Here is a 21,112-nt window from a genome sequence, read left to right as displayed (position 1 = left end):
GACCAAGGATTGAACTCGTGCTGAAGCTGTTGCAGCTAGCTTAGTAATGTTGTGCTTTAACCCACTGTACCACCAGGCAGGGCCCTTTTTATTCATTTATTTTAAAAACATAACTCCATTAAAATTAAAAACAGTGGGAATCAAATTTAGTTTAAAAAATTTATTCTGTAGGTCTCAGGAATCTTTAAAATAGTGATCAATAGTGATTCAAATCAATTAATGGTTAGTTTGTTATTTATTTGTCCTCTAAAGGTTCCAAGCTAGGTAACCAGAGGCCAACATGAACAAACCATTAGTTTTATGTACAAGAGATTCAATCTAGTGGGAAATCAGAGATATAGTCAGTTATTTACATGTCACTTTATGTAAGCACAAAACAAGGGCATTAGTAGTAAGTCCTGGGGACTCAAAGAGAACAGAAAGCAGTTCAAACTGGAAGACTCAAACCCTACTAATATCTCCAGGGAGATTGTGCAAAATGACTAGCCCTGCACATTACAAAAAATTACTGGACAGGTAAAGAATTGTATATTGAAGACACAGCAGGAGCAAAGACTGATATCTGAAATTACATGTGGTGTTTGGGAAATGGCAGTTGGGGATAATAGAAGAATATGTTCTTTAGGAAAAATGAAAAAGTCAGAAACTGAAAAACCTTGACTATCAGTCTGGACCTTTGATAGGCAGCCTTCTGGGCTTTTCTGTAAAGGAGCACCATGATCATAACTGTTTATAGAAGTAGCCAGGGTCAAGAACACACTGGAAAAGGAGGTGGCTACTTTTGTCTTTGCAAGAAGAGAAAATCTTTGTGAATCATATTTTCATTACAAATCAGGTTTTAAAACTTGACCCCCAAATTAGGAGAAATTTATAGAAAACCTAATCTGAGGATGGGTATATCCATGTTCCTGCGAACCAAAGGGACTGTATCATACTCTGATCGATAGTAATCTTGCAAATTAGTTGCTTTGACATACCCATTGGCCACAGGACTGATGCTCAGGAGTCCAACCCAAAGGAGATCACCTGCCCTGGTTTCAGGCGGTACCTTTCATTATGATTGAAATGTGAAATTTCCATGTAAAATCTCAAACCAAAATATTAAACATTTAAAAAGTCTGATAGCAAAATATAGTGCAATCAGTCAGCCCACAAGCCCTGTTAAGAGTAAAGCTGGTTGCAAACGGTGTGAACACTGGAGCCAGTCACACCTATAGGCATACCACCCATTTTATGGTTTATGGTGTCAGCATCTTAAACTATACCATGGGAATAATAACTTACCCTAGATTCCTGTAATATTTACATAAAGTGATGTTTATTGTATTTTTGACACATCAAAGGAATTAATAGCTTTTTAAAGACATTTATTAATGCATACTAGACCTGGAGTATAGGCCATAGGTATTGGGGGGGAGGGATGATGAGAGGATTCACGAGCGAGATAGAGAGAGAGAGAATCTCAAACAGAACAGCCTGATTGACGAAGTATACTGCTGAGGGGCTCAGAGGGCAAGACAAGAGAAGTCTGCTGTGCCATGTGGGTAACCTCCCTGGCTGGGGATGGGATTCACACTGCAGTGGCTACAGATCGCTTCCTAGTGCTGAGACTTAACCCCTTGTCCACCAGGAAGGCTTTGTATAGATTTTAATTGTTGTTATTCACTGCCTCACTGCCTGCCAACATAGTGCTCATATATTTTGCATTACAGATTACATACACTAAATATTTTTTCATGATGTTTTTCTTCTTCATTCACTGGTGATTCTACTATATGCTTGGTGTGTAGTAGGCATTTTCATTTTGGTTATCTGAATCTGAATCTCATTATTCATACAGAAAGTTTAAGATAGCAGGCATTTCTTAGTCCAGAGTCTGATTTTTTTCCTAACCTACACAAGTCAAGAAACTGGCTATCCTTGTCAACTTGTCACCCTTGCTGACTCACCATTATCCTCTCATATACATATATATATATATATATATATATATATATATATACACACACACACACACACACATATAAAGATTTATTTATTTGTGCATATAGAACTGGGGTAGAGGCCAGAGGCAGTGAGAGGCTTCACCAGAGACAGAGCAGGGAGCAGAACAGGCAGATAGACGAAGTACACTGCTGAGGGAGTAGCAGGTGGGTCAGGAGAGGTTTGCACCTCCCAGGCAGGCGAGAATTGAACTCATGCAGAAGTGGCTTTAGCTTCTTAGTGCTGTGCTTTAACCTGCTGCGACACCAAGGAGGGCCTATCCTCTCATATTTTAAAAAAAAAAATCATTAGGATATTCCTTTTTCCTTTCTAGCAACCCAGACTGTACACATAGTACACAAATATCCTTCATTCTTTTGGAGGTGAGTGTAAAAGTTTAGTTTGCATTTGTTTCACCTGAGTTCAAATGTTATATTTTCAGTTTTAATCTCCATTTTATGAATGTCCAAAACTGACCTTGAATATCCATTTGGCTTTTTCATCTGGGGATCCAGTGAGACTTCATCTCAGTAGTTTATACAGTCCATTCACATTTCATATTCTGGATTATAGGGATTTTTGTCTGCCATATATCCTCCCTAATAATGGTTCCTACTTAAAATTCATTTATCCCTTAAGTCTCAGCTTATTTCTACCTCTTCTGTGAAGCCTTTCCTGACTACTTGAATCCTAGTAAATCCTCCTTCACTGCCTTTTTTAAAAGCAAGATGGCACACTGACCTCTAACTATTTGTTGAGTGTTCATCTTGACAAATTTTTATTTCGTGGAAATTCTGTCCCTCCTCAGGAAAAGTCAAGCCTTATAACTTAAGTGTATTGCTCACACCTTTGAGTAGATTTTGACCCACCAAAAAAGCTGGTAAATTAATATTTTGGTAGGTTAATTAAATTCCATTATCAAAAATCATTGTTCCCATTTTATAGTGTAATACAACTTCTTCACAAAATAATAGAAGTTGTGTAATAAATATCTAACCAATCATTTTATATAAAGACCAAAAGTACTCTAACTGGGTCAAAGGGAAAATAAGTGACTAGTTTTATTTTTTAATATGTATTTTTAAACATACTTTTAAAAAAAGATATATTTATTTACGCATACAGAGCTGGAGTACAGGCCAGAGATGTAGGGGCAGTGAGAGGATTTACCAAAGGCAGAGTGGGAATAAGAACTGGCAGGCTGACAAAGTACACTGTTGAGGGTAGCAGCAGGTGAGGTCTACTACACCATGTGTGTCACCTCCGGTGTGGGGATCAAACTCTCATGGAAGCTGATGTGGCCAGCTTGTGGTGCTGTGCCCTAACCCTTTGCACCACCAGGAAGGGTACAAATGACTGTAGTTTTTACTATACTTCTATACTGAGATTCGTTCCATGCAAAATTTCTGGACAAACTAGGAATAAACCTGCAAAGGAAAATGTAGTGTGGGAGGATAGTGAATGACATATGTGCTAGATTTGTGTAATTTCTTAGGAAATGAATTCATTCCTCTTTTCCACCTACATCTTTGCATTCAATAAAATTATTTATTGGATTAATAAATGTTAGTAAGGTGATTTTCCATCAGATTCAGGTTTATATATCTGTGCTACAATTAACATCCAAATTCCCAAACTGCATTCTTTTATGTACATTTTAGTAAAGTCACCATCTTGGAGAGGATACCAGTGGCACACATGCCATCAGAGAGTGATTTGACTTCTTAAGGTACACACATACAAAATCTATCCTATCACTGTGTGCAGAAGTTGGTTTCAATTTTAGGAAAAACAAACCAGTTTAAAAGTTGTCATATCATTACTGTGTCTACTGCTAAGCCGAAAGGAGTATTAACAAGTGTTATATTAGTTTTCTGTAACTGCTGTAACAATCTGAAATTTGAAAAACTAGGTGGCTTCAAAAAACATAAATGCATTCCCTCACCTTTGCTGAGGCAAGAAGTCCAAACTTAAGATGCTGTCAGTGTCGGTTCTTTCTGGGGTTTCTGAGACACAATGTGGTACATGCTATTGACAATCCTTAATGTTCCTTGGGTTGTAGACACATCACTCTAATTCCTGCCTTTTTCATATGTGTTCTCCCTGTGTGCTTAAATTTCCATTTTCATATTAAGGACAACAGTTATTGCATTAGGACCTGCTGTAGTCTGATATGATTTACCTCATCTAAAATCAATTTCATCCACAAAACCCTTATTTCTAAATAAGGTCACATTAGAACCCAATGTATCTTTTGGGGGAACACAATTTAACCCTGATTGGTAACTTTGATCAATTTAACCAATGGTAGGCCTCACCTAGGAGGTTATTGCACCAAGTTTTCAAATTACAATCCATATAGAGAACAAACTATGAAAAAGGAAATGGTTGCCCATTTTTAGTTAATGATTAATTTAGTTTTCTTTTGATTTTAAAAATACCTTAATACTATTTACTGGGGGAAGGTTCCTAAGAGAAAGATGTAGTCCAGAACAAGCACTTACTACTGTTTTCCTTATGCTAGCAAATTTCTATCACATACAAGCAATTCTGAATAATGTAAAAATTCCTCAGTCTTTGTTTTGACCTAATATGTACCTATATATTAATTCTTATTAATTAGTTGGACATAGTTCTTACCAAGACTGAATTCCCTCAAAAAATGTACCATCTTACTGGAACAAAAACAGACACACAGACCAGTGGATTCAAATAGAAAACCCATATATAAACCCACAGGTTTATGGGTAGCTAATCTTTGACAAAGGAGCAAAGAAGATATGATAGAACAAAGAAAGTTTGTTAAGCAAATGGTGCTGGAAAAATCTGAAAGCTACATGCAAAAAAAAAAAAAAAGAAAGAAAGAAAAAGAAACTAGATCACTACCTCTACCATACATAATCAACTCAGAGTGGATTAAAGACCTAGACATAAGAATGGAAGCCATAAAGTACCTGAAAACAGAGATGGGCGAAACACTACACTACATACACTTCAGATAAAGCACCCAATGCAATGATAGTGAAGGGAAGGATAAATAGGTGGGACTACATCAAGTTAAAGTGCTTCTGTACAGCAAAAGAGATATTACAAAAAACAAACAGACACCCCACTGATTGGGAAAAAATTTTCTCACATAAAATTAGCGATAAAATATTGATCACAAAGGTACACAAAGCAGAAAATGGGCAGAAGAGCTAAAAAGACACTTCTCCAAAGAGGAAATGCAGATTGCCAACAAGCATAAGGAAAAAATGTTCAACATCACTTGTAATAAGGGAGATGAAAATTAAAACCACAATGAGATACCACCTCACCCCAGTGAGAATGGCACATCTTAAAACAACTAACAGCAACAAATGTTGGCGAGGATGTGAAGAAAAAGGAACTCTCCTGCACTGCTGATGGGAATGCAAACTAGTACAACCACTATGGAAAACTGTTTGGAGATTCCTCAAACTGCTTAACATGGAGCTTCCCTATGACCCAGCAATCCCACTCCTAGGTATTTACCCAAAACACTGCTTTATTTACAACTGGAAAGGCATGGAAACAACCCAAATGCCCAAAAGTGGATTAAAAAGATATGGTACATATATACAATGGAATATTACTCAGCAACCCCAAAAAATAAACACATGCCTTTTACAGCAACATGATGGAGCTGGAAAAGATCATACTTAGTGAAATTAGATAGAAAGAAAAGGAAAAATACTGGATGATTTCACTCATAGCAAGATTATAAAGGACCATTGGAGGAAATAATAATAATAATAATAATAATGAACAGCTTTGTACCAGATACATTTTATGAGGGTAGAATGGGGAACAGGATCAAAAATAGTGGGGAGAGTGAAGTGCCCTAGACTATAGTGATGGCACATGGGTGATATGGTGTTGGGAAGCCCACAGGGATTACATCTGAGATGGAAAAATATATAAAATGTTGTAAAAATAAACTGTTATATTATTTAAAAAGTGTCACTAATTAAAAAAAAGTATCACTAATGTATGTAGAGTATGTTACCTGAGGTCTCCTCGTATATCAGGAGTTGAACATAAACACCCCCTTACATACATACATACACACACACACACACACACACACACAAAGTACCATCTTCTAAAAAAAACCACAATTTCTATTATTTTATTCTTATCTCTTTTCCTCCAGTTTTGATGTCTATTCTTTCTCACAATTAATAATATGTTCTACATTTTTCCAGATGATTGCAATATGGTATGTCTAACACATTTCACAATAAAAAACATCAAATTATAGAAAGACAAAGAATAAAAGAATACTAAAGATAGTCTTTTGGCATATGGTGTATAGCCTATAAATATTTTTATAAAATTAAGATAGAATTTTAACAGCATATTATAACTGTTAAACACACTATTTAAAAGCTTTTAATTAACTGTAAAAGATAATATTTTATCCTGTAGCTTCACTATAAGTTAAACATCTTTTTATTAAAGATTTTGGAAACAGATTCCTAGATTTTTATTGTAAATACTAAGATTACCAATTTTAGATATAAATAATTTTCATAATTATAGTATTTCCCTAATACTTATGCCTACAATGAAGAAATAAGTTGACAATAGGTGTGAAAGTTCCTAGTTTATATTAATGAACTCAGTAGAAGCCAAATTAACAGTTTAACAATGGATGCAAGTGTCTCTTTCCTGCAGTTTAACTAAAATGCACTAAGCCACTCTTTTTGAGTTTGAGAAGATAAGAAATTCAAGCTACAACAGATGCCATGAAAGTTCAACATGCTGAACTTTTAAAATTCAGATACAATGACAACACAAAACTAAAACATCCCCAAAGGCAAAGAAAAAATTTAAAAATTACAAACATTAGCTTTATAATCTTCATCCGCCTACAGAGTTTTACTGATAAGTCCACAATGAACATCATTAACAGCATAGAATCCGTGGCTCTTATGGTTTCTAAGTTCTAGAACTCTACTGATGTTGAACCCAAAAGTTAATAAAACCTCTCTGAAATTGCAACATAATCCCTTCATATTCCAATACTGTTAAGAATAGAGATCAAACAACTATAAACCAGAGACATTCTACAGGTGTAGAGCTGAAAATAGGATCAAAACTGGGGTGGGAATGTTATAGGGTAGCCCAGAGCACAATGGGTTGCCTGTCTGTGGGGCCTCACCTGCGCACTCACAATTCAGTTATACTGCAGGCACACACAGAAGGGTCAATAATGGGTTTATTTACAAAATGGGAAAGGAATAGGAAACAACCCAGGGAAAGAGAGTGGGATACAAAGTAACTGAATACCTTCCAGCTAGGCTGACTGACCACACGGAGTCACGTGGTCGGAGAGCTGTTTCCCAGAGCAAGACAGCAAGAGATGCAATCACGCCCTATTTATCCCTCAAATGTCCCAGAATTCCTGCTACCTCCGCCCTTGGGTCCTCACAGTTATCTCCCTGGTACTGCTGGGAGTACCAGGGAGTGCTGGAGTAGGGGGTAGGGTCCAGAAAGCTGGAGTAGGGGGTGGAGTCCAATAAGACTCTGCAGAGTTCCTTTAGGACATCCTTCCCCTTAATAGGAAGAGTGAACAGGACTATGGACTATGATGATAGCACATGCGTGAATTGGTGGTGGGAAATCCATGGGGTTTACAACTGAGATGAAAAAATGTACAAAAAGAATGATGAATATATATATATATATATATATATGAATAGAAATCAATAACTAAATGGCAATGGTATGTGAGATTGGAAACTGTACTACCCAGAGTTGAATTAAATATATAAAAGCTCTAAACCCAGTATCAGCTAAACTTGATTCTTTTGCAATCTGAATAGCCCCTTGTCCCAGCAATCATAAAGAAGGCAGCTGTATTCTCTAGTGAAAAATAAAATTTTAAAATCCTATTTCAATCTCTACTGTTCTTTAAAAGGCAATATCCAGAATAAAATAGAAAAACTTGCCATATATATATTTTTTTAAAAAGCAGGAAAATTCAACCCATTAACACATAACACTGCAGAAAGAAAGTTATACCAATAAATACATGAGAAAGAGGGATAGATTACTGGTGGGTATCACTCATTTTGGAATATAAATAACTAAAGGAAACAAACTGTCAATACATAACAAAATAACTCCTAGACTCTGATGATTACCTAAGGGGAGGGCAAAAGGGAGAAGGGAGAGTCCACGCCAATCATACAGTGGTCTGGATGTTTGGTGGTGAGTGCAGGATGTGTATATTGAGATGTGAAACTATAATCCTGAAGTGCTATAGCTTGTAAGCAAATGGTAAATCAATAAAATTTGCTAAGGGGGAAAAATCTCAAATCAATTTAAATTTCTACAGTAATATACTAAAAAAAAGAAATCCAAAGCAAACAGAAGGAAATAAAGATGACTGCAAAAATTCAAATAGAACACAGCAAAACAACAGAAATCAATGAAACAGGGATTTTTTTTTTAAATATTAGTGAAATTCATGAAACCCAAAAGAATGGATAATGTTAAATGAAATAAATCAGAAGGAAAAATATAAGTGGAATAGAGAGAAAGCAAACTAAGGGTCAAGTAAAAACAAGCTTAAAACTGACTTTTGAAAGCTGACTCTAACACTAGCACCCAAGGGGAGAGGTGGGAAGAGGGGTGAGATTATGGTGGTGGACTATGGGTGATTTGGTGGCAGGAGCACTATTGTGACAATATCTGAAGGTGGGGAGGGAGGGAATCTTATACTTCCAAAACACCAAAATAATATTACACAATGTTACACAATTTAAAAAGTGGCAAAAAAAGAATGTTAGTATCAGGAATGAAATAAGAATATCATTATAGAGATCAAAGGAAGAATTCTGTGCAAATGAATTTGACAAGTTGTTTCTTTCTGTGAACTTGAAATTGTTTCAAAAGACAAGAAGAAAAATGGAAACATTTTTTGACCACAACTAGAAAGACTCAAAGTCATTAGTCATACGGTAAATGCTAGTTAAAATCACCAATCTTCTAAGTGGCCCCAAATCTTTTTACACCATTTAGTTTAATAAACATATAAATATTTGTGGGTTACTGATTCAGGAGACATTCTTTTGACGAATAGTCTACGTTGAGTCATTCATTCTGTAGTTCCCCTCACTCCCATTTCAACATAGCTTGGTGGGTTGATGAATCATTTTGGACTAGGACTTGTTACCAAAACTTCTAGTTGAAAAATCCTTCAGTAGGCTGCTTCCAAGGCCTGATCTAAGGTCTCAAACACTTGGACTTTTGAGAATATACTCCCACCCAAAGTCCTTCTCAACCTTCTAGTGGTTACCCTGAGAAGGCAGCCATCCTCCATCCTTCACACCTTCCTCACATTATTCTTCATGGTTAGTGTATCCAACTGGATCTATATTCATCTGATTTGTACAAGTAGTTAATATACTAAAATACAAGTAGTTAATGTATTAAAATATAAGTAGTTAATGTATTAAAATGCAGAGACATGCTGACATTTCATCTGACTCTTGTCACAGCTTCTTAAATCAAGAGGATGAACAGAGAAATGAGGAAAACAAAAAGTATTTAGATGAGAGAATTCTATCAATGCCACACTAAAAGGTTTGTGTGATTTAATGCGTTTGACATGTTTTTAGAAAGTGGGAGGCAACAGAGTAGAGCACAAATGTTTTGTTTTTGAGAAAAAAATACCATTTGGCTTAGTCTTTAGGACCATAACTCCATGGGCAATTTCCTTGAATCATGAATGGCTAAGTAATGTAACTCTTGGATAATTAAAAAATAAAACCAAATGTTTTCAGAATTTGATTTAGAACACCATCCTGGAGAAAGTTTTCATGGAGAAGTAATCTATTTAATCCAGATGTCATATGTCATATCTATTGGCATGTATCTCTAAAAATAGGGGACATAAAGATTCTTTCAAAGCACCAAGTTGAGAGGGCTGTGTATAATGGGAAACAGGATGGACTTAAGGACAGATTGTAATCAGGAAGGCTAAATTTCAAATACAGTCTATGTTGTCAAACTAAATGAGAAGCAGCAGAATAAGACAACCTCAATATTAATTCCTATAAGGTGGGTTAACCTAATGTATGAAGGAAAATATATTTACTTAGGAAAGGAAAAAACCTCAAAGGGCTAGCTCAGGCCTTTGGCTTTGACTGAGTAGATAATTCCATGGGTACACAAATCAGAAGAAAGCATTGGGCAGCATTTTGAATGAGAGAAGACATATGCTGTGGGTGGTGAAAGCAGGTTTATCTTTCTCCAGGGTCACACACACCCTAGCTCCAACCACAAACACTTTTGCTAAAGTATAATGTGTTAAGATTTTTTACTTAACTCTAGGCACTTTGCTAGGTGCTGTATGGAAAAATATACAAGGCCCTTCTGCAACCCTTATCTCAAGAAACCTCAGAGAATGTTCTCTTTTCTGCATAATTATGGCTAAAATTTGAATTTATTTGAGATGGGTGAGATTTTTTGTGTTTGTCCTTTGTTTCCTCAAACCAATATGAGAGTGAACACTTACAGAGTTCTTTGATTGATAACCCAAGTCCTAATAGCTCATGATGGTAAATATGGTTACTTGGGTCAGGCCAAGAAATAGAACAGCACTTCCAAATATCCTTGATCCCATGATCAATCACAACAGGATGTAACCCACATAGCCCAGAAAAGGATTGTAACCCTCAATGCTCATTATTCTGACCCCTTCTCAACATTAACTTTTATGATCTTTCTAGTTACCACTATCACCAATCAAGTGATGAAGGGAGTGGACTCACTGGAAGGAAATACTACCATAAAGAGGAAAGCAGAAGCTAAAGTGAGAACGTTGTGTAATACACCCTTTCAGGACAGTGGGAAGAGTAGACTATAATCAGTAATGAATGCATGGGGAAAAGTTAGTTGAAATGTATCTCCATAGAAGCCAAAAACCTTGATTTATGTTAGGCTAGGACTTGATTTGATAAGTGCTTTTCTTTTTACTTTCATTTACAACTCTTTGAATTTTGCCAGGCTCTGAGGAGTCTGGGTTTTAAGTGATTATTTGGTTCAGTTTCAGATTCATCTCCTACTTACAAAATATCAATTATATTAGAAGAACTGTTGCCTACTTTTTAAATAATTGCCTGAAAGCATGCTTTATTTGAAATTATGATTTTTGCATTGTTCCTTCCATTGTTGTGCATCCTACTTCTCCACCTACCATCTCTAAGTGGTAAGGATCTACTGATAAAATAGCGAGCAAGGCAAAAACTTAACCATTAACTTTTTGCCTAATTACAAGGCAAGTTATATCTCTATTTCTTTCATAGGTGGCTTTTGAGCATCTTGGTTTCTTTTCCATTTATCAAATATATTTACAGATGAAATGAGAAAGTTCAAAGTGACACTGGACAAAGTATGGTCTTCCTTACTTTTACATCGAAGGCCATTTAATCAAAGGACTCATAATTAAAGTTAGTGCAGCAGGTAATAGAGAAAACCTATGTATTCCCTATAAGCTTCTCTGGGAAAATCAGAAGTACCAGTAATACCTATGGCACTTATAAAAATATCTTGAATTTGCACAACTTAGGAATTCAAGTATCTCCAATTAAAAGGTAGAAAATAAATAATAACTGGACTTGGGTATATATGTTCTATAAGGGAATTGGAGAAACTTTTTTTTAAGTATAATAGTTTTATCCATTTAGTATATCATTGCAGATCATTTTTATCATCAGCTTTACTTGCGTGGCCAAGAAATTGAGACTCATGCAGGTTGTTGAAGATTTATAATTCCCAGTAGAAACAAATGAGGGATTATAATTTTGAGGTCTTAATACTTAGTTGTAGGCAAAGACTACAAAGGTTATATATATTTAATAGGATTCTATCCCTGTCCTCAAATTGCCAATTTCATGTACCAAAGACACCAGTGGGATTTCTTCACTAAAATGAGTCTATTCTCCCAGATGACTAAAAGAATAGTTTTCTAGAAACATGAAGAGCAATTACCCATCTTAGATAAAAGCTGTATTTTATTCTGAAGTTTATTCTTATTCAATATGCATGTAAAGGTCACAATCATTATGTGTCTTCTTTAAAGACATTTTCTGCTTTCCATAAAATCATTTCAAATTCTAATTTGTCATAGTTTCAAGTAGAATAGAATGCTAAGACTGGAAAAACAAGAACCTGTTTACTAGTATCACCCACTACTAGTTCTGGAAGGGAAATTAAAGAAAATCTAAATATACCAATATTCTTTGACGGCCTAAATATATCTGAGGAAAAACTTAGTGAAGTTATCAATGGAAATTATCCAAACAAAAAGTAGAAAAAAATGCGTGGAAATACTCAGACTCATTCACAGTGTAGCAATATAAAGCAGGTTAACATACATATAACTGGAGTCCCAGAAGGAGAAGGCAGAGAGGTGGAAAGAAGAAACTATTTGGAGAAATAAGTTTTGAGAATTTTTCAAACTAATGACTGAATACATATACAGTAGTGCAGAGATAAACACAATAAATATCAAAAGCAGAAGAATGGTTTTCAGAAAAAGCATAAACTAAAGATACATTAGAGCCTAAATGCTTAAAATGAAATTTAAAAAGGAAAACTTACAAACACCCAAAGGGAAAATTCATAGGCAAAACTCATTTTATTGTGCTCCAGATATTGTGTTTGTTTTTTTAACAAATTTAAGGTGTGTGGCAATCCTACATACAGCAAACCTATCCATGCTGTTGTGTGCGGCACATGCTGTTGCGTACTTAATGGCTTCTATTATGCTCTAAACAAAACTTTCATATTCACTGGGGAGCAAAAACACTCATATATTGATATTCACTTTATTGAGTTGTCTGGAACCAAAACAACAATATCTTTGGGAACATGCCTATATATTTAGTAGACAGAAACAGAAATTATATTTATACTAAACTTGTTATCAAACATTCTACCAGAAACACTGGGCTACCAATTTGGGAGTATGATACTACATGGAAGTTGATTGACGTAAAAAAATACCAAAAGAACATTAATGATGTAAGTACATAAAGGACATTCATAAATTTTCTACATAATACATTAAAGCAAAATAAATAATATACTATGGGGATTTTATTATAAATTATAATGTACAGAAAAAACAGTATAAAGAATAAGTGGGAGGAACTGCCATTATATTGTGAAAATCTGACACTACCTGTTGATTCATATATCATTTAAAGGTAGAGTATGAAATAAAGATGCATACTATAAAGCTTAGAGAGTGGTTACTAAGTTTATTTAAAAAAACAAAAAAACAAAAACTGAGCCCTCCCTGGTGGCGCAGCGGGTTAAAGCATAGCACTAAGAAGCTTAAGCCACTTCTTCATGAGTTGGATCCCCACCTGCCCCGGAGGAGACTACATGGCGTGGCAGACCTCTCTTGACCTGCCCGCTGCTCCCCTCAGCAGTGAACTTCCTTGATCTGACTGTTCTGCTCCCCACTCTGTCTCTGGTGAATCCTTTCACCCACTGCATTTCTGGCCTGTACCCCAGTTCTGCGTGCGTGAATAAATCTTTAAAAACAAAACAAAAAAACAAAAACAAAAACAAAAAACAAAACTGGGATTCCAATGGTGAAGATAAAATTTAACCATAAAATAAAGCCAATTCACCAAAAGTTAGATAAACATGAAGATCAAGAGGCAGAACCAATCATCCACTGGGTAGATTTAAAATCAGTCAATTATTTTACTTCAGCTCTCCCTTAAACAAGCTAAAATTCAGGACATCAATCTTCTTGATGTCAAAAATTGATACATAAATTATAGTTACCCCTCTGATCTGAGGGTTTCATAGCTATAGATTGAACCAACCAACAAGACTGGTTGAGTCCATTAATATCGGACACTCTGCTGAGAAAAAAAAAATCCATGTACAAGGAGACTTATGCAGTTCGAATCCATGTCACTCAAGGGGAAACTGTACTTCTACAATGCTCTGAACACTCCAATCCAGAAGACAGGCACTTGTCACATTAGACAAGAAAGTCTCAACTATGTCATCATAGGAAATACCTTTTGCACAAAATTTAGTAAATGTGGTAAAAGCTTGTAGAAAATACACCATGAAAATGCAAGTCAAAGTTGGAGTGGATGTATTACTGTCCAATAAAGTAGCCCTTAGAACAAGTATTATGACTAAGTGTCATTTCATAATGATAATGAGGTCAATACCACAAACAACATAACAAAAGTGTATATTTGTCTATCTAGTAACTGGGTTTCAAAACACACAACACAGAAGTAATAGAACTGAAAGGAAAGATGATTTCACAATGATCACTGGAACAATTACTCAAAAAGCAGTTAGAACCTAACTGACCTAAACAGTGCTGAACAAACTTAACCTAACTGACATTTATGGGACACTACCGAACAGGAACAAAATATACATTCTTTGTTTAAGTAAATAAGAATATTCAGGAAGAGATATCATACTCTAAGTCATAAAGCATATTTCAAATTAAAGTAATTGAAAGCACACATAGTATATTCTATAACTAAAAGCAATTAAACCAGACAGTACTACCAGACATTTGTAATATACCACATATTTAGAAAATAAACACTCTCTTAACAGCAATGGATTATGATGTCACAAGGGAAGTTAGAAAATATTCTTTATAGTAGAAAAGAGAATGTCAACATTTTTGGTATTACCAAAGTAGTACTTATGGGGAAATTATAACAAGAAATACTATATTAAATGCAAAAAAAAAAAAAAAAACAGATCAACTAGCTAAGTTCCCACTTAAGAAACTAGAACTAGTAGAACAAGAGCAGATTAAATACAAATGAAGCAGATAAAGAAGGAAATTATATACAAGGACAAATCAATGAATGAACTTAAACAGAAAAATAAGGAAACTAATGATACTAAAAAATAAGGAAACTAATGATACTAAAAAGGATAATAGAAATTGATGAAACTTTAATCAGACTTAGGAAAAACAGAGACACAAATAACCAATATGAGAAATAAAAGAGGATCCTCTAGACATGCAAACCATATACTAGGAGATTAATAATGTCCTAACAGTTTATAAGGCCACTATTACTCTGGTACCAAAACAAGACAAAGATATTTTAAAAAGAGAAAACAGCAGATTAACATCCCTCCATATATAGAGAGAGAAATTCCCATAATGAAATATTAGCAAATTGAATCTGTAAATTTATAATGATGTAACATCAAGATCAAGTGGAATTTATCCCAGAGATGCCAACTAGTTAAATATTCATAGTTCAGTCAATTCATATGTTTCACAATAAGAGGAAACTCCCCAAACTGATAAAGAACACTTATAAAAAACAAGACTATCATGAAATGTTGAATAATTTCCCCATAGTACTAGGAGAAGAAAGCACCATTGAGTTGGATGCTCTGGTTAGGCAAGAAACAAATTTAAAATACTATATGAACTGGAAATGCAAATGTATACTTTCTGTGTGGACATTATGAAAATATACATAGAAAAGTCCCTAAAATAGAAAACAAAACTATTTGAAATGGTGGCTTTTAGTAAACTTTTCAAGGTCAATGACAAAATCAATGGTGTTTCTAAGAAGTAGCAAGAAAAAGGGGGGAAAATCATAATTTTCTAAATCTCATTTATCATAGCATTTCAAAAGCATAATATACTGAGCAAAGAACTTCATAGAAGATATTCAAAATTTGTATGCTAAAACTACAAAAGTTTTGGTGAGAAATTAAATTTAAAAGCTATATAAATGGGGCCTCCCTGGTGGCACAGGGATTAAAGTCTTAGCACTCTCAAGCTATCACCAGCCACTATAGCACAAATTCCATCCCCAGTGGAGGAAGTGACCCACATGGCACAGCAGACCCCTCCTGTCTCACCTGCTTCTCCCCTCTCCAGTGAATTTCAGTAGATCCACCTGTTCTGCTCCCCACTCTGTCTCTGGTGAATCCTCTCACCCCTTTGTACTGATGACCTACACCTCAGGTCTCATAGGCATAGAAAATAAAAATGAATCTTAAAAAAAATTAATATAACAAAACTAAAAAAAATAAGAAGCAGACAGCTATAATTCAGAGACATTTTGCAGGGTAGGGGGAAGGGAGAAGATATAAAACATGGGCAAAAGAGTGCAAGGGACTGAGGTGATGATGCACAGGTGAATTGGTAGTGGAAACTCTATGGAGACTGCATTTGGTGTAAAACATATGCCGATCAAGAAATTTTAAAAAGCTATTCAGATGAAGGAGATGTTTATAGATCAGAAGACACATTGCTAATGTATCACTTCTACACCAAATTGTTCTATATATTTATTCAAAGCCCAGTCAAAATCCTAAAGCTTTCAAATTATGTATTTTTCATTGGTTACAGCTTCTTAGTTGTATTAGTTTTTACTGAGGCAACATTAGCATACAGCATATGACTTAGGGACACAGATTCACAGCTATTCAAATGTGCTAATATAGTCTGCCTCCACCAAAGCCCCATAATCCTTCACCACAGTCCTGGATTTCTTACTATCTTCCTCATAGGGCAGTCTCAAATCTGCAGTCATATTTTGAGGGCTTATTTTGGTTACGTTTGTCTGTTCATTTGTTTTGTTTCTTTATATTCCACATGAGTGAAATCCTCTGTTATTCCTTTTTCTCTTGACTTTAATATATACATATATATGCATATATATATGCATATATATATATAATATATATATATATAGAACTGGGGTACAGGTCAGAGGTGCAAGAGTGGTGAGAGGATTCACCAGAGACAGAGTGGGGAGCAGAACAGGCAGGTTGAGGGGAGCAGTGGGCAAGATGGATAGGTCTTCTGTGTCATGTGGGTCACCTCTCTGTATGAGGATCAAACTTGCTGAAGTGGCTGCAACTAGCTTCATAGTGTTCTGCTTTAAACTGTTGCACCACCAAGGAAGGCCCCCCTCCTGAATTTTAAAATTGACAAACTTATCTAAAATTTATATAGAAGATCCAAAACACTTATAGCTAAAAAAAAAAGAAAAAGAATAAAGAACAGAGCTGAAGAACGAATACTGAAGAGTGAAAAACAATAACAATATGGGGTTCTAAAATGTGGGGGCATGTGAAAATATACAAAATGAATAATGGTTCAGAATAGAAAGTCTAGAAGTAAATTATATATAATCAATTTTTGACAACTGTCCCAATGCAATTCAATGGCAAAAGGAATAATCTGTTCAATAAATGGTGCTAAGTCAATTGGCTATCCATACACAAAAACGCCAACCTCAATACTTACCTCTAATAACACATATAAATAAAACTCTGATCATTAACCTAAATGAGTGAAAACTATAAAATTCCAGATTAAAATAGAATAAATCCTAGCAACATTGTGTTTGACAATGATTTCTAAAATGTGACATGAGAAAATATAAACTATAAAGCAAAAGAAAAATTCAATTTTATTAACATTTAAAAATGTTCTTCAAAGACAAACTTAAGAATATAAAAATGTAACTCACAAACTTGGAAATATATGCAAGACATCTGACAAAGACACTTCAACTAGATAAAAAAGTTGTAATTCAAAACAAGTAAAAAATCCAATATAAACTGGGATTATTATTTGAGTGTCTATGTGTCAAGGGGAGCTAATTTGGGGCATTATAGGAGTCAAGATATCTTCATGACCTTGGAATGCAAAAGATTTTGCATCAGATTAGATAAAGCACTTAGGATAAAGGAAAAGTCTGATAAATTACTTTCAAATTAAGAACTTATTAAGACAGTTCAGAGAATGAAAGTCAAAGCATGGAGTCCAAGAAAATATTTTTAGTACATAGATTTTAGGTGACAACATGTTTCTGGAACATATAAAGAACTCCTACACTTTAATAAGAAAAAGACAACCACTGGAAAAATGAAAAATGCTGTTGAACAGGTACTGTCAAAGCAGAATATCTGAATAGTCAAAAATAATGTGAAAAGGCACTTGGATTCATTAATGACTACAGAAAATAGAACCTAAAACTATAGTGTTATACTAAACATTAAATGGGTAAAATTAAAGATTAACAATACCAAGCATGGCGAATACCGAAAGTTTAAACTCCATCACTACAAGCAAATAGATGCCTAGAAGTACTCATTAAAGCTGCCCTTTCTTCAACTGATTTTATTCCTACAGTGATGCATATACGTTTTTAAATGTATATATTCATTCTTAAATGTATAAACATTCATTACATATAAAAATAGTCTCATAGCAGCCCTAGTCTTAACACTAATACGCAAACAACCTAAGTAAAATATAAATACAAAAGGATATAATCATAGATTGTGTGACATAAGAATGAATTATTGCAATATTCATAATTTCACTGATGATATCGAGCAGAAAATGCCAGTAGTACACTCTGTGTATATATATTTTATGTAAAGTTTAAAAGCAGCAGAAATAACCATTGGTGTCAGAAGACAGGAGAACCTTTACTTTTGTTAAGGGGTGGTAGGTCATGACAGAGGCCAGGGTGGGGGGCAGGGGTAGAGAGTGAGGAAGGGGGTGTGGGGGTGGGAGGGGGTTTGGGGGTTGGGGGTGCTTGTCTACACTGTTGCTTATACTCCCCCACTTACATTAGCAGGTGGCAGTTGTATGGGGATATTCACTCTTGATTATGCATTGAACTTAAAATTTGTCATTTGTGCATTTTCCTATATACAGAACCCTTCTGGAAAAGACTGACCTCTTCTTAAAGGATGGCGGAGAACAGGAAGAGCACCAACCAGACCCACAGTCCTCATTCTATTGTGAAAGACACTGTTCCATTTATTTAGGTTCACCGATTCTTGCACTTTGGAAAGTTTTCAAAATTTGTCCCTATAGTTTTAGTAAGTACTGGTAAACTCCTTTTGTTGTTAATAACACACACTAAGAAGTCATGCCTGAGTCCGACCCCGTGCCCATCCCCAGGCGTGAGGGTCTGTAGCAAGTTCCGGCAGCTGTCTCGGGCTGCCCCAGAGCGTGACTCCACACTGCTCTTGAAAGACTCAAGTTTCCTGTACTATTTTTTAAAGATTTATTTGTGCATACAGAACTGGGGTACAGGCCAGAGGCTCAGGGGCGGCGAGAGGCTTCACCAGAGACAGAGTGGGGAGCAGAACAGGCAGATGGATGAACTACACTGCTGAGGGGAGCAGCGGGCCGGTCAGGAGAGGTCTGCCAAGCCTTGCTGTCACCTCCAGGGCAGATGGGAATCGAACTCATGCGGAAGTGGCTTTAGCTTCTTAGTGCTGTGCTTTAACCTGCTGCGCCACCAGGGAGGGCCAGCTTCCTGTACTTTTACCCTCCCACTCAAGCTTCAGGGTTTTTTAGGGAGAAAAGAAAATTTTTGTCCTTCCCTACTACCTGATTTATTCTCTTAGGAGGAGTTCCTTCTGATTGTCAAGGCTTCCCATCAGGAATCAGATGAATCATAATTCTTGAATGTTGGTAAGTTATTAAAGTTGCAGAAAGAGTATGCACAAGTTCATTTTGCCTGAGGGAAATTTTTGATTGGAGTGGAAGTGCTCTAGGACTCAAGAAAAGTGGTTGTCTTGCTTTATTTTCAGAGTAGAAGATGGGGGAGATGGAGGAAGATGAAGAGATGTTTGCTTACACGTACAATATAGTGTTTTCCCACCTGCTGTTTATATGAATACAGTATTGCTCTCGGAAGAGAATCCAATCTTCTAAGTGAAGTGAAGCACAATGTAAATAAATATCACTATATTGTACATCTTGACTTAGGTAGTACTGGAAATGCCCAAAATGTAAAAGGTGCTTTACCTGTTTCCTCCCATTCCTCTCCTCCTGCCTTCCTTTCAGTGTCTTCATTTTCTTTCTCATTCACTTTCTCCCTCCCTACTATCCAAGCAGACCAATGTGCATCCCCATGTATTTCTGATGAAAACAAGTAATTGAAAGGACATAGATGAATGTGAGCACTAGTCATACATACAAGGTATTTTACTGTTCCATTTTAAGTTCATCCGTGGAGACCTGGAATGAAGATGTAAAGCAAGTTTGTTGTTCTTTACTTGGATTAGCGACAAAGAGAGTCAGTTCAATTTTCTTAAGAGTCCATTAGCTAATGAATAATTGTATCATTGTTCCCAGCAAAGTTTGGCTCAAATGCTTTGGTGGGCACTACTCAGTTTAGCAGAAACTAAGAGGGAGTGCACAGGAAATATATGGCTTATACCAATTGAAGTTGTAAGTCACAGTCTGTCATTTGGCATGGATCAGGCATCAGAGTTGGAGGGAAGAAAATATAATCACAAATTCATCTGGACTACAAAACTGAATTTTTAATTCTCTGCTTTGAAAGGTGAGTGGGTGATTAAACTCACTGAGAATCTATACAAGTTACAACTTTGAGAATAAGGAATCCATTGATGAGAGTGGTCTATATTGAATCTATAAAAGCCTACTTTGCTAATGTTTGGCTAGAAGCCCAATCACTTGCACAAAAAGAAATTCATCATGACAATTTTACAGATGCCAAGTATTCCTTCCTCAAAGATGCCTTTCTTGACCCGCTGGGTGATGTAGCTCCTTCTTATTTGTCATCCTACTTCACTTTTTTTTTTTTTTTTTGGTCTTTTTTCTTTTTAATTATCTACCTCCACTAGAACTCAAGTTGATTTTGTTTTGCTAACTTTCTTTTCAATAATATATCTTCTGAGCCTAAAAAATTGAACCAAATGGCTAGACACGCTATGCCTTCCTATTACGTGCTTCTTTTCATGCCACTTCTGTTCCCTAAAATATTCTCACATGCACTGTTAGAATTTTATATGCCCCTAAAAGGGCTGACCAAAAACCATGTGCTGATAAAGACACCACTATCTCCCCCTCTGCCTGCCTTTGAATACTTGTATTTTTTCATTCAACAAATATTGACAGAACATTTCTATGTGCCAACTACCATCTTGATGATAGAGGAGTAAACTAAAAGAGAATGGCACCTTGATGCAGCTTACATTTTAGTGCAGCTTACATTTTAGTGCAGCTTACATTTTAGTGCAGCTTACATTTTAGTGCAGCTTACATTTTAGTGCAGCTTAC

This window comes from Condylura cristata, unplaced genomic scaffold, assembly GCF_000260355.1.
Source record: "Condylura cristata isolate star-nosed mole 26May11 unplaced genomic scaffold, ConCri1.0 scaffold00010, whole genome shotgun sequence".
Lineage (NCBI taxonomy): Eukaryota > Metazoa > Chordata > Mammalia > Eulipotyphla > Talpidae > Condylura > Condylura cristata.
The sequence above is the reverse complement of the archived record's forward strand: the minus strand, read 5'-3'. Positions refer to the sequence as shown.